Below are 11,540 nucleotides of genomic sequence, written 5' to 3' on the forward strand. Positions count from 1 at the left end.
AAATTGGGGTTTACTGGAGGTGTTGAAGCAAAGACTGTCATGTATGTTGTTGAAGGGATTTTTTTCAGGAAGTGTGGATTGGACTAAATGACCTTTGAGGTTCTGTCCTTCCCTGAGACTCTATGATCCTGCAATTTCCTTCCTTTAGCTTTCTTTTCTCCCTCCTCAGTTAATTGCAAGTTTCTCTTCCTTTCTCCTATCTATACTTTTCCCTTAGGATTTATATAACATAATTACATATAGAAATTCAGGCATGATAGTCCAAAGGCAGCTTTCATCTATGGTAGAAAGAGTGCTAAAATTGATAGTGAGGGAAGACATTCTAGGCAGAAAGAGTAGTCTGAATAGAGCTATATCTAAAAAGGAGTAAGTAGGCCTTTGTCAGAACATGTAAAAATTTAGAGAATGATAATGCTAATGCTAACATCTTCTTCCAGTTCTTTAACAGTGTGAAAAATGAGTTCAGCATCTAGTGTAGATTCACAGGAGATGCAAATTAGGTGACCTCCTGGTCACCCCATTAGCATCTCTAGTAAACATACTGTTTACATATGAGGGTTTCTTTTGTGCTCCTTATCCCAGGCACAGAAAACTGCTCCTTATGGTTCTGAGTAGGAACATAGGAACAGAGGTAGAAAAAAACAGGAAGTATTCACTCAACGGTAGGAAAACCAATTTGACTGTAGCAGAGAGTCCATATAGGGTTACAGTGGGAAATAAAATTTTCAAAGATAGGTGACGGAAAATTATGGGAGGTCTAAAATGCCAGTCAAGTTATTTGGACTTTATCATATAGACGATGGAAAATTAATGAAGTATTTTGAGCTGGCAGGCATTTAAAGTATTTATTATGTGCCAAGCACTGTGCTAAGTGCTAGCAATACAAATATAAAGGAAAGATAGCCCCTGCCCTCAAGGAGCTTGCATCCAAATTGTACAACAGAATATATAAAAAGGAGCTGAAGTTGGGTGGGCTGGATCATGGAGAAGAGAAGGTATCCCTGAAGGAGCATAGCAGCAAAGTAGGGAGAGCACAGCCAGAAGGGCAGTGAAGTGTGAGTGACCTGAGCAAATCCCCAAAATGGAGGTCCTGGAAAGAATTTGTTACTGGGAGAGAGAGACTGGCAGAGTAGAGGTATTTTTCAGGGTGAAAAGGCCCCAGATAACGATGGACATTTAGGACAGTCAGAAGCATAGTCAAGATGGAATCAAAAGGGCCTTGTGTTACATTGGAAAGAGCACTTGTGGCCAGTGGAGGTGGATGACCTAGTTCAGATCTCACTTTCAATGTTTACAATCTATGTGACCTATTGAATTAGACTCTCCTAGCCTCAGTTTCCTCTTCTGTAAAATGAAGGAGTTGGACTTGTTGGAGGTTCTTTCCAGCTCTAGATCTATGATACCATCATCATACATTTTAGAAAGATGAATCTGTGTGGCAAGATATGAAATAGATTGGAGCAAGGAGAGCAGTTAGGAGATTCTTACAATTACCCAGGTATGCAGAATTTACAATGCTGACAATTCATGGAATTCACTGTGACAAGGGAACTGAGGTCATCCTAGTAGAAAGCAGGAGAAAAAAATATCTATAATTATGCATGAAAGTAGAAGGATAGGGACCACAGGTCCTCATTCTGGAGGGCATAAGTTCAGTGCCAAATGGAATCAAAAGAAATCTTCCCCCAAGACAAGGCTGAGATTAATTAACAGCATCATGAAGGTTCACATCTTTACTGGAAGTACCATAGCATTGTCCAAGGTTGAACAGGAGTCATCCCCAATACCATTGATTTGCTGGAATAAAGATTTCCCAACATTCTTGAATCTAATACAGTTTATGTCCTTGGCTTCCAAATTTAATTTAAGTTGCTATTTTTAAAAGGCATTATCAAATACTTCGATATCCACTTTTTTATTACTCTTAAAGCAGCTCACATTATTCCAATCAACTATCATTTACAAAGTACCTACAAAAGGCACAGCATCATGTTACACACTGGTAATGAAATAAAGGTAAAAAAGAGTGTTTGGGGCTTGCAGTTTTGTTTTTGTTTTTTCTTGTCTGTTCATTCCTCTTCCCATCCTTTCCTCCTGGCCCATATACTTTACTGCTAGGAGAACTAGGTGTTAGTTTATTCAGGCATCAATTCTGGTACATTACTTTTTAATTTTACGTTACAGTTCTGAGGTACCAAAGACTGACAATTAGAGGCACAATAATTTTTAATAAATATTAGTAACTGTTGACTCTAGGTGGAAGAAACATTAAATGATGAAATACATTTTAGGTCACTACGTAATATATGTGTGTGTATAACATATGTATGTGTATATAGAGTTATATATATATATATATGTGAAAATATATGCTCATATATACTTTTAGTCATATAGGTAGTTGGAAACAGAGGTAGGATATGATCCTTATCTTCTAATTGTAAAAACAAGGATCATTCCACCATCTCAAATTTTCAAACACGTAGTTCCTGAAGTAGTCCAGCCTTTTCAAGTAAGTTCTTACCCCGGAAAATGAAAAACATAAAAAAGTAAAGACATTTACACAGATTTTAATTTTTAACCAATATGAAGCAGTTAACATAATGAGGAATCAAAACAACACCCACCAGAAACCTCCTTTGAGTCAACAATAACCTTTCCAGACAGAGAGTTAGAGCAGTCAAGGGCCATAGTGGTTTATAGAATACACAAAATTATGAGCAAGATAGTCTCAGAAAAAAGGAATAGAAAGGAGAGCCAGTCTTCAAGAAGTTTGACACGAGACCTGACAAAACTATATCATTCTTAGAGGATTTATTTTTTAAGTAGGAGAATGCAATAAATAGAAATAAAATGTAACGGATTTGCTAGCATTTCTAAAGCAAATTACATTATTTGTGCTAGTGAAATCATTCCATGTGACCTATAAGACCTCAGTACCCAATGTGCCATATGAGAAAGTTAAAAAGGGACTTAAGGAGATAAATTTTGAGGAAATGGCTGGATAAATCAAAAGACATATAAGAAATCTATGACATAAGTGACAAAATTGTAAATGCTCAGAGGGGAAGATGTCTTAAGAATGAGCAAAAATATTCATAGTATCATTTCCCAAAAAGGTGACAAGGAAGACATTAGTAACTATGAACTCGTGTGCCTACTTTCTCATCTTTTTAAATATTTATGGGGATGATCTATCCTTGATGAAAATTTGATAAGGGAACAGGCAAGCTTTCACAAACAAGTTTCAATAGCAAATCACACCTTCATAGTTGCCCAGTTCTCACAAAAGCTTAAAGAATATGATATCCTGTTGTATTTATTATTTGTTGGTTATAAAAAACAATTTTGACTTAATAAAGCATTTCTTATTTCCAACATGGGGTTTCCCTGCATATGTTGAAGTCATCTGTCACTTTTTTAAAGGTAATTAGGGTTAAGTGACTTGCCCAGAGTCACACAGCTATTAAGTGTCAAGTGTTTGATCTGAGGCAGGATTTGAACTCAGGTCTGTTGCGCTATCCACTGCGCCACCTAGCTGCCCCCCATGTGTCACTCTTATCAGAGATTTTGTTGTTGTTGTTGTTTTGTTTGTTTGTTTTTACAAATGGGGAAACCAAGGACCAAAGAAGTTTCCTGATTTGCCCAAGTTCACACAGGTTCTCAGTGACAGAACCGGGTTTCTTACCCAGGTCTTGTGATTCCAAATCCAGCACTCTTTTTACTGTTCTGATATGTGCAGCCTCTGATTATCGGTATCAAATAAGGTATAGAACAAAGAGGTCTATGTTCACCAACAGTATATTTGACATAATAGTGGAATATGCCCTACATAGAATCCAAATATAAGAGGGATTCCCAATATGTGATATAGGACTACAGTCCAGAAAATGTTCTTGTTTACACATAATGTCCTAACGATTTCATCAAGCCCCCAAATATTGGGGTTAGCTCAGTCTAACATTCCACATGGACAAAGAAACCAAACTATTACAAAACATTTATTTCCTATGTTTTGCATGATTTCACATGTATAATGTTTATTATGTTGCTTGCCTTCTCAATGTATAGAGGAAGGGTTAAGGGGAGTGAAAGAATTTGGGACTCACTTCTTTTCAAAGAATAAATAAATAAATAAATAACTGAATAAATAAATAAATAAACAAATAGATAAATGAGTAAATAAATAAATAAATGAATGATTGAGTGAATGAATGAATGAATGAATAAAAATGTTCATTTCCCAGATTGTGGCATGCAGTTGAATGGATAGTCTATTGAATTAGCCCATTATTGGATGTATGTAAGTTGGTGAGGTGTTGCTGATGGAAAGTCGAGTACCATTTTTCAGGTTTCTAAGAACTCAAACACTTTCTTTTCTTTTTTTTTTTATTAGTAGAATCTTTTATTCGTATTCCAATATGTTTCCAGAAAAAAAAAATTTCAAAAAAAAAATCTTCCCAACTACACACAGGAAGGAGGTTCAAAAGGAAGGCGGTGGGGAGCGCCTGTTCATCCAACCTGCCCTCCCCCTAGATGTACTTTTGGCTGCAACAAGTGGGTGGGGGAATGGCCCCCTAAAAAAAAACACAGTGGTGAGGGAAATGGTGCAGAAGCCTTGGGGAAAAAGCGGGGGGTGGGCAGGGAGGGTCAGTATTGAGAGCATCGAAGACGGAAAGCTATTTCATAACACTTCTTGTTGATCATTTCCCCATGGATACCTTCCTTTCCTATCAGCAGGACTAGCATCTTGGCAGTCACGGTTAACAGTGAGGTTGAAAGTGGGAGCACTTCCAGTGCTCTTCCTAGAAAGCCCCTGGTGTACTGTCCATCTAGCATCAGCGAATCCCTGATCACTGAACATTTCTGGCCCCCGAATGTCAGCCCATTTACGAAGAAAGTTAAAAGGTCCGCCGGCGTGGTATTGGAGAAGGTTTTCCTGGGAACAGCGGCCCAGACAGAAGGCGGGTCCTTATAGCAGACTGTGGCCGCGTCCTGACAGGTCCCGTCCCCCATGAGATTGTAGATGTAGGCGTTCCAAAAGGCCATCGCGCTGGCCGTCTGGCTCTGCTGCTACTGCGGGCAGGGATGGCGGAGGGCTGGGAACACGCGCTGCTGTCCGCACTCGCAGCTCCGTTCTCTCTCAAGCACTTTCTTTCAACAACCTTAAAGGACCAGGGTTCAAATCTTGTCTTTGAAGCTAACTGCTTATGTCACCTTGTACAAATCAGTTCCCTTCCCTGGATTTTAGTTTCCTCATCTGTAAAATGAAGAGTCGCAATCGTTCCTTCCCACTACAATCAATGTAGCTATGATCTCATGAGTGACACAACATAATAGGATTTAGAGCAGTTTGGCAGAAGAGAATTTGGCAGAAGGAAACAATGTATCACGTTCAATTATTCCAAGCTTCTCTCTCTCTCAAGACCCTTACCCTGCACAATGCACGTAAATAGTTTGCATGCCAGCGAGCTCCTCTTGAAGCTATATGGCTACAAACATTGATACCTCATGATGTTGTAAAAATGAAAATAGTGAGTAGTCCAAATGGGGCAATGTAAAGATAGAAATAGGCTATAGCCTACTGCCAAAGTTAGCTTAGCTTGCATTTTTTGAGATGATGTAAAATGCACCATCAAAGAAATGCATGTCTAGAAAAAATTACTATTGAAACTCAGATACAAAACCTGAATGTTCCACTAGTATCTGTGAAATTTTATAATATCTAGAAAAAGACTTCAAAGATACTGGGAAGATTTTTTTTTTGCGGAAGTGATGGGTAGACATGGACAAGAATCATACAGAATAAGAAGGCATAGCTGCATTGTGACCAACTCTAATGGTGGCACAAGACACTCCATCCCTTGGTTTTGAGCATTTTCATTGGCTGTCCCCCATGCCTAGAATTCTGTCCATCTTACTTCTTCTTTATCTCCTTCCTTCCCCAATTTGTTTCAAATACCATTTAAAATCCTACCTTTTACATGAAGCCTTTCCTGAGCTCCCTCAAGGTTAGTAACTTCCCTCTGAAATTTTCCCAGATTTATTCTTATGTAGCTTATTGGTACATACTTGTTTGCATATTCTCTCCCCTGTTATATCATGAGCTCCTTGAGGGTGATCTTCTTGAGGGTAAGCACTGTTTTTGTTTTTCTTTGTGTCCCCAATACTTAACATAGGGCCTGGCACATACTGGGTGTCTAATAAATGCTGGTTTCCTTGATTGGATGTGGAAGTAGTACAAATATAAATGAGATCACTCATTCAAGCCTGTCAGGTTAAATAGGGCCTGAATAGATAATTTAAGCTCATTAGTGCCTTCCTATATCTGAGATTCTGTTTCCCATTAAGGAATTTTAGTCCAAATAAGAGGAACTGCTACCTGACTAAAGGTAAATGTTTAGAATTCATTATCCTCTCAAAATTATAGAGGCTAAAAAATTTAAATTGGTTCCAGAAGATATTAAGTGAACTTAACTGATGACAAACTCATGACTACTGATCAAGGGAAGCTGATGAGGCAAATAATACATCAAAAAATAACTGTGGACTGATAACATCTTGATATTGGCTTGTTAATAACCAGATGTATGTATCTTGGACAAGATAAGTTCCACTTATATAGAGCTTTAAAGTTTGTAAAGCACTTTAATAATGTAAGATAATAATTATCAATTATATGGCACTTTATGGTTTGCAAAGCACTTTGTTAGTAGTAGTAATGACAATACACTAATATCTAGATTTTTATGTAGATTTCAAGGTTTACAAAGCTCTTTCCAAATATTATCTTGTTTTTGTCTTGTAAGGTTCTTAGAAGGTAAGTGCTATTATTGTCCCCATTTTACAGTTGAGGGAACTGAGTTTCACATAGGTTAAGTGACTTGCCAGGCTCATACAACTAGTAATCTTTGAGATGGGATTTGAACTCAATTCTTCCTGACTCCAAGTCCAGGACTGTAACTACTGTGCCACCTTGTTACCTCTATTTCAATGAACATCTCTTGGTCTTATAAAATAATAATCACAGCTAACATTTATACAATTCTTAAAGGTTTGACACATGATTTACATATATTATCTTGTTTGATCTTCACAATAATCCTGTGTGTCCAGTGCTTACCTTAGAATAGGAAGAACTAGAAGCTGGGGGAGACTCATAAAGGTCTCCTGGTGGTGTACTTTAAGATGGGTCTTGAAGGCTTCTGAGAAGTGGATGTGGGAAGGGAAAATATTCCAGCCCTGGAAGACATGTAAATGCATAAACATGGAAGATGAAACAGCATAGAAAAACAAATAAATCTTTATGGCTCTGTGGTAGAATACATGAGAAGTAAAGTTTAGGTCATTTCAAAAATCTTATTGTAATTTTAAGCCTTAAAACTACAGTAAGTCATTTAGGACACCCTAAATAAGAATATAACATAGGAAGACAGGATATAGGAAAGGATCAGATTGTGAAGATCTTTAAATGACCAATAGAGGTGTTCACATTTAATTTAGAGATCATAGTGAGCAAAAGGAGCTCATTGAGTTGGAGAGTGATGGGCTTAGATCTGCATTGTAGAAAAATGTCTTTTTTTTTTTAGTAATGTAGAAACCCCTTTTTATTTTTTTCTTGTTATTAATTTATTTACTTTTAGTTTTCAACATTCACTTCCAGAAGATTTTGAGTTCCAAATTTTCTCCTCATCTTGTCCCTCCCCCTACTCCAAGATAGTGTGCATTCTGAATACCCCTTCCCCTAATCTGCCCTCCCTTCTATCTCTCCCTCCCCTTCTCTTATTCCATTCCCCTTCTATTTTCCTGTAGGGTAGGATAGATTTCTATATCCTATTGCCTGTATACCTTATTTCCAAGTTGCATGTGAAAACAATTTTTAACATTTGTTTTTAAAACTGCAGGTTCCAAATTTTCTCCTGTCCCCTCTACCCATCCTCACTGAGAAGGCAAGCAATTCCATACAGGTTACACATGTGTAGTCATGCAAAACAGTTCCATAGTAGTCATATTGTGGAAAACTAACTATATTTCCCTTCATCTTATCCTGCCCTCCATTTATTCTATTCTCTCTTTTGACCCTCTCCCTCTTCAGAATTGTTTACTTCTGATTACCCTCTCCCCTAATCTGCCCTCTCTTCTATCATCCTCCCCCTCTCTTTATCCCTTTTCCCCCTATTTTCCTGTAGGGTAAGATAGAGTTCCATATCCAATTGAGTATGTATGTTATTCCCTCCTTTAGCCAAATCCAATGAGAATAAGATTCATCATTCCTTCTCACCTTCCCTCACTTCCCCTCCACTGTAAAAGCTTTTTCTTGTCAGTTTTATGTGATATAATTTACCCCATTCTTCCTCTCCCTTTCTCCTTCCCCCATGTTTAATCCTCTGTTACCCCTTAATTTTATTCTCCAGATATCACCCCTTCATCTTCAACTCACCCTGTGCCATCTATCTATCTATCTATCTATCTATCTATCCATATATTTTTTTCCTACAACCGCCTTAATACTGATAAAGTTCTCATGAGTTAAAAATATCATCTTTCCATGCTGGAATGTAAATAGTTCAACCTTAGTAAGTCCCTTATGATTTTGCTTTCCTGTTTCCCTCTTCATGCTTCTCTTGAGTCTTGTATTTGAAAGTCAAATTTTCTAATCAGCTCTGGTCTTTTCATCAAGAATGCTTGAAAGTCCTCTATTTCATTGAATATCCATTTTTTCCCCTGAAGGATTATACTCAGTTTTCCTGGGTGGGTGATTCTTGATTGTAATCCTTTGCCCTCCAGAATATCATATTTCAAACCCTGTGGTCCCTTAATGCAGAAACTGCTAAATCTTGTGTTATCCTGATTGCGTTTCCACAATACTTGAATTGTTTCTTTCTGGCTGCTTGCAATATTTTCTCCCTGACCTAGGAACTCTGGAATTTGGCCACAATATTCTTAGGAGTTTTACTTTGGGGATCTCTTTCAGGAGGTGATCAGTGGATTCTTTCAATTTCTTTTTTACCCTCTGGTTCTAGAATATCAGGGCAGTTTTCCTTGATGATTTCTTGAAAGATGATGTCTAGGCTCTTTTTGTGATCATGGCTTTCACATAATTCAATAATTTTTAAATTCTCTCTCCTGGATCTGTTTTCTATATTAATTGTTTTTTCCAGTGAGATATTTCATAATGTTTTCTATTTTTTCATTCTTTTGGTTTTGTTTTACAATGTCTTGATTTCTCATAAAGTCACTAGCTTCCATTTGCTCCATTCTAATTTTTAAGGAAGTATTTTCTTCAGTGAGATTTTGGACTTCCTTTTCCATTTTGCCAGTTCTGCTTTTTAAGGCATTCTTCTCCTCATTGGCTTTTTGGACCTCTTTTGCCATTTGGATTAGTCTATTTTTTAAGGCATTATTTTATTCAGTATTTTTTGGGGGGGTCTCCTTTAGCAAGCTGTTGGCTTGTTTTTCATGAGTTTCTTTTATCACTGTCATTTCTCTTCCCAGTTTTTACTCTACTTCTCTTACTTGCTTTTCAAAATCTTTTTTGAGCTCTTCCATGGCCTGGGACTGATTCATATTTTTCTTGGAGGCTTTGTATGTAGGAGCTTTGACTTTATTGTCTTCTTCTGGTTGTATGTTTTGATCTTCTTTGTCACCAAAGAAAGATTCTATGGTCTGACTTTTTTGCATAGTTTGCTCATGTTCTTGGGCCAACTACTTGAGCCGTAAACTCTTTGTTAAGGTAGAGGGTCTGCTTCCAGCGTGGAAAATGTACTGTCCCAATCTTGGGGGTTTTGTGCAGTTGTTTTCAGAGATACTTCTAGGTAGCTGTAAATTTTCAGTTCTTCCAAGGTGGTACAATCAAGGGTTAGGTGTTTACTCCTTTCCTGGCCTATGTTCTATTCAATGATTGACCAAAAGCATTCTTTTCGGCTTTAGAACTGTGAGGATTCTCTCTTTACTGCCATTACAAATTCCACCACGCCAGCACTCCTCCTTGCCCCAGGATTGCCACCCAGATCTGTGACCCAGATCCAAGCATGGGCAAAGAAAGAGATTCCTGCCTCAACAGCTGCAAAGAGATCCCTGCAAACCCCTCTGATCAGCTGCTTGATCCCTCCTCTGTCTGTGGGCCAAGAGCTCCAGAAGTAGTCACTGCCCTGGGGCTGTGCCAGAACTGGGCTGACACTAATCTTGTCTTTTACCATGGTCACAGACTTTTCCTACTGACCTTCTAAATTATCTTTGGTGTTTGTGGATTGAGAAGTCTGGAAACTGCCACAGCTGCCTGTGATTGAGTCCCCTGAGGCCTGCTCCAGTTTTGTTGAGGCCTGGTCTTTGACTGCATGCCCATGACCTACGCATCTCTCTCAGCCTGTGCAATAGACCTATCAACTATCCAGGTTGTCTTGGGCTCGAAATTTGTTTCACTCTGTCTTTTAGTGGGTTCTGCTGCTCTAGAATTTGTTTAGAGCCATTTTTACAGGTATTTGGAGGGGTTTGTGGGAGAGCTCAAAAGAGTCACTGCTTTTACTCCATCTTGACTCTGTCCCTGAGAAGCATTTATTAAGTATCTACCATAGGAACTATGTTAAGTGCTAAGACTATAAAGACATAAAATAAACATTCCTTGCCTTTAGGAAGCTTAATTTCTATCAAGGAAATTGAATAGACATATAAGTACATACAAGTTGCATAGAAAGTTATAAATAGAATTGCTGGGGAGAGGAAGCACTGTTAGCTGAGACAAAAATGAAAAGCATAGTATGGGAGTTGATATGTGAGTCAAACTTCTAAGGAAGTTAAGAAAACATAAAAAGTCAACAAATGATGCAATTCCGAGGGCAATGTGCAAAGTAAGAAAAAATGGAATACAAAAGAAGGAACAGAAAGAGATGTAGTTCTAAAAGACCTGGATCTAAAACAAAGGTGAATGTATAATACATTATAGACATAGGGAAAGGCTATGTGAAGGCAAGTAGAGTAGCAATGTAAAGTTGTATATGAGGCAAGAGAGTAGACTAGTTAATTGGCCCAGATCACAGAGTATGTCAAGGGGAATAATGTACAATAAATTTGGGAAAGTAGCCTGGAACTGGACAGTAAAGCGCTTTAAATGCTGTACAGAGAAATGTGTATTTTACCCTGAAAGACACTATCAGTTATTAAGTGGGAGAGTTCTGCTGGCAAGTGACCATTGCCCTTGGCATGACCATAAATTGTGCATCACTTTCCTGCCTAAGTTTCTGGTGCTGTTCTCCTTGAAGTTTGCTGATAGATTGGGAATTAAGTGCTGTTATTCCTCCTCCACTCCTACCCCACTCCAATTGATAAAGGTAACTCTGGAAGCAAGTATAGGTACAGCTGGATGAAGCATGAGGACAAACTCCATTGCCAGGACATGGTTATTTTCTCAGTCATTTGCAATACCTGGGATGGATGGAAGCAAAATCTGCCTTCTGTGTTGGCAAGGAGGTGAGGAAACTCATTCCCTTGCTTATCTTACCTTTGCTAACTTGTCCCAGCATATTACCCTCCCTAACCTCCCT

The 11,540-nt window shown here is 38.2% G+C and overlaps 1 pseudogene; it reads right to left on the reverse strand.

Moving 5' to 3' along the window:
* Positions 1–4,650: 4,650 nt before the first annotated feature.
* Positions 4,651–5,049, reverse strand: LOC110222277 (profilin-1 pseudogene; annotated as a pseudogene).
* Between the last annotated feature and the right edge of the window lie 6,491 nt (positions 5,050–11,540).

The sequence above is a fragment of the Phascolarctos cinereus genome, unplaced genomic scaffold, assembly GCF_003287225.1.
Source record: "Phascolarctos cinereus isolate Bilbo 61053 unplaced genomic scaffold, phaCin_HiC Scaffold_726;HRSCAF=1367, whole genome shotgun sequence".
Lineage (NCBI taxonomy): Eukaryota > Metazoa > Chordata > Mammalia > Diprotodontia > Phascolarctidae > Phascolarctos > Phascolarctos cinereus.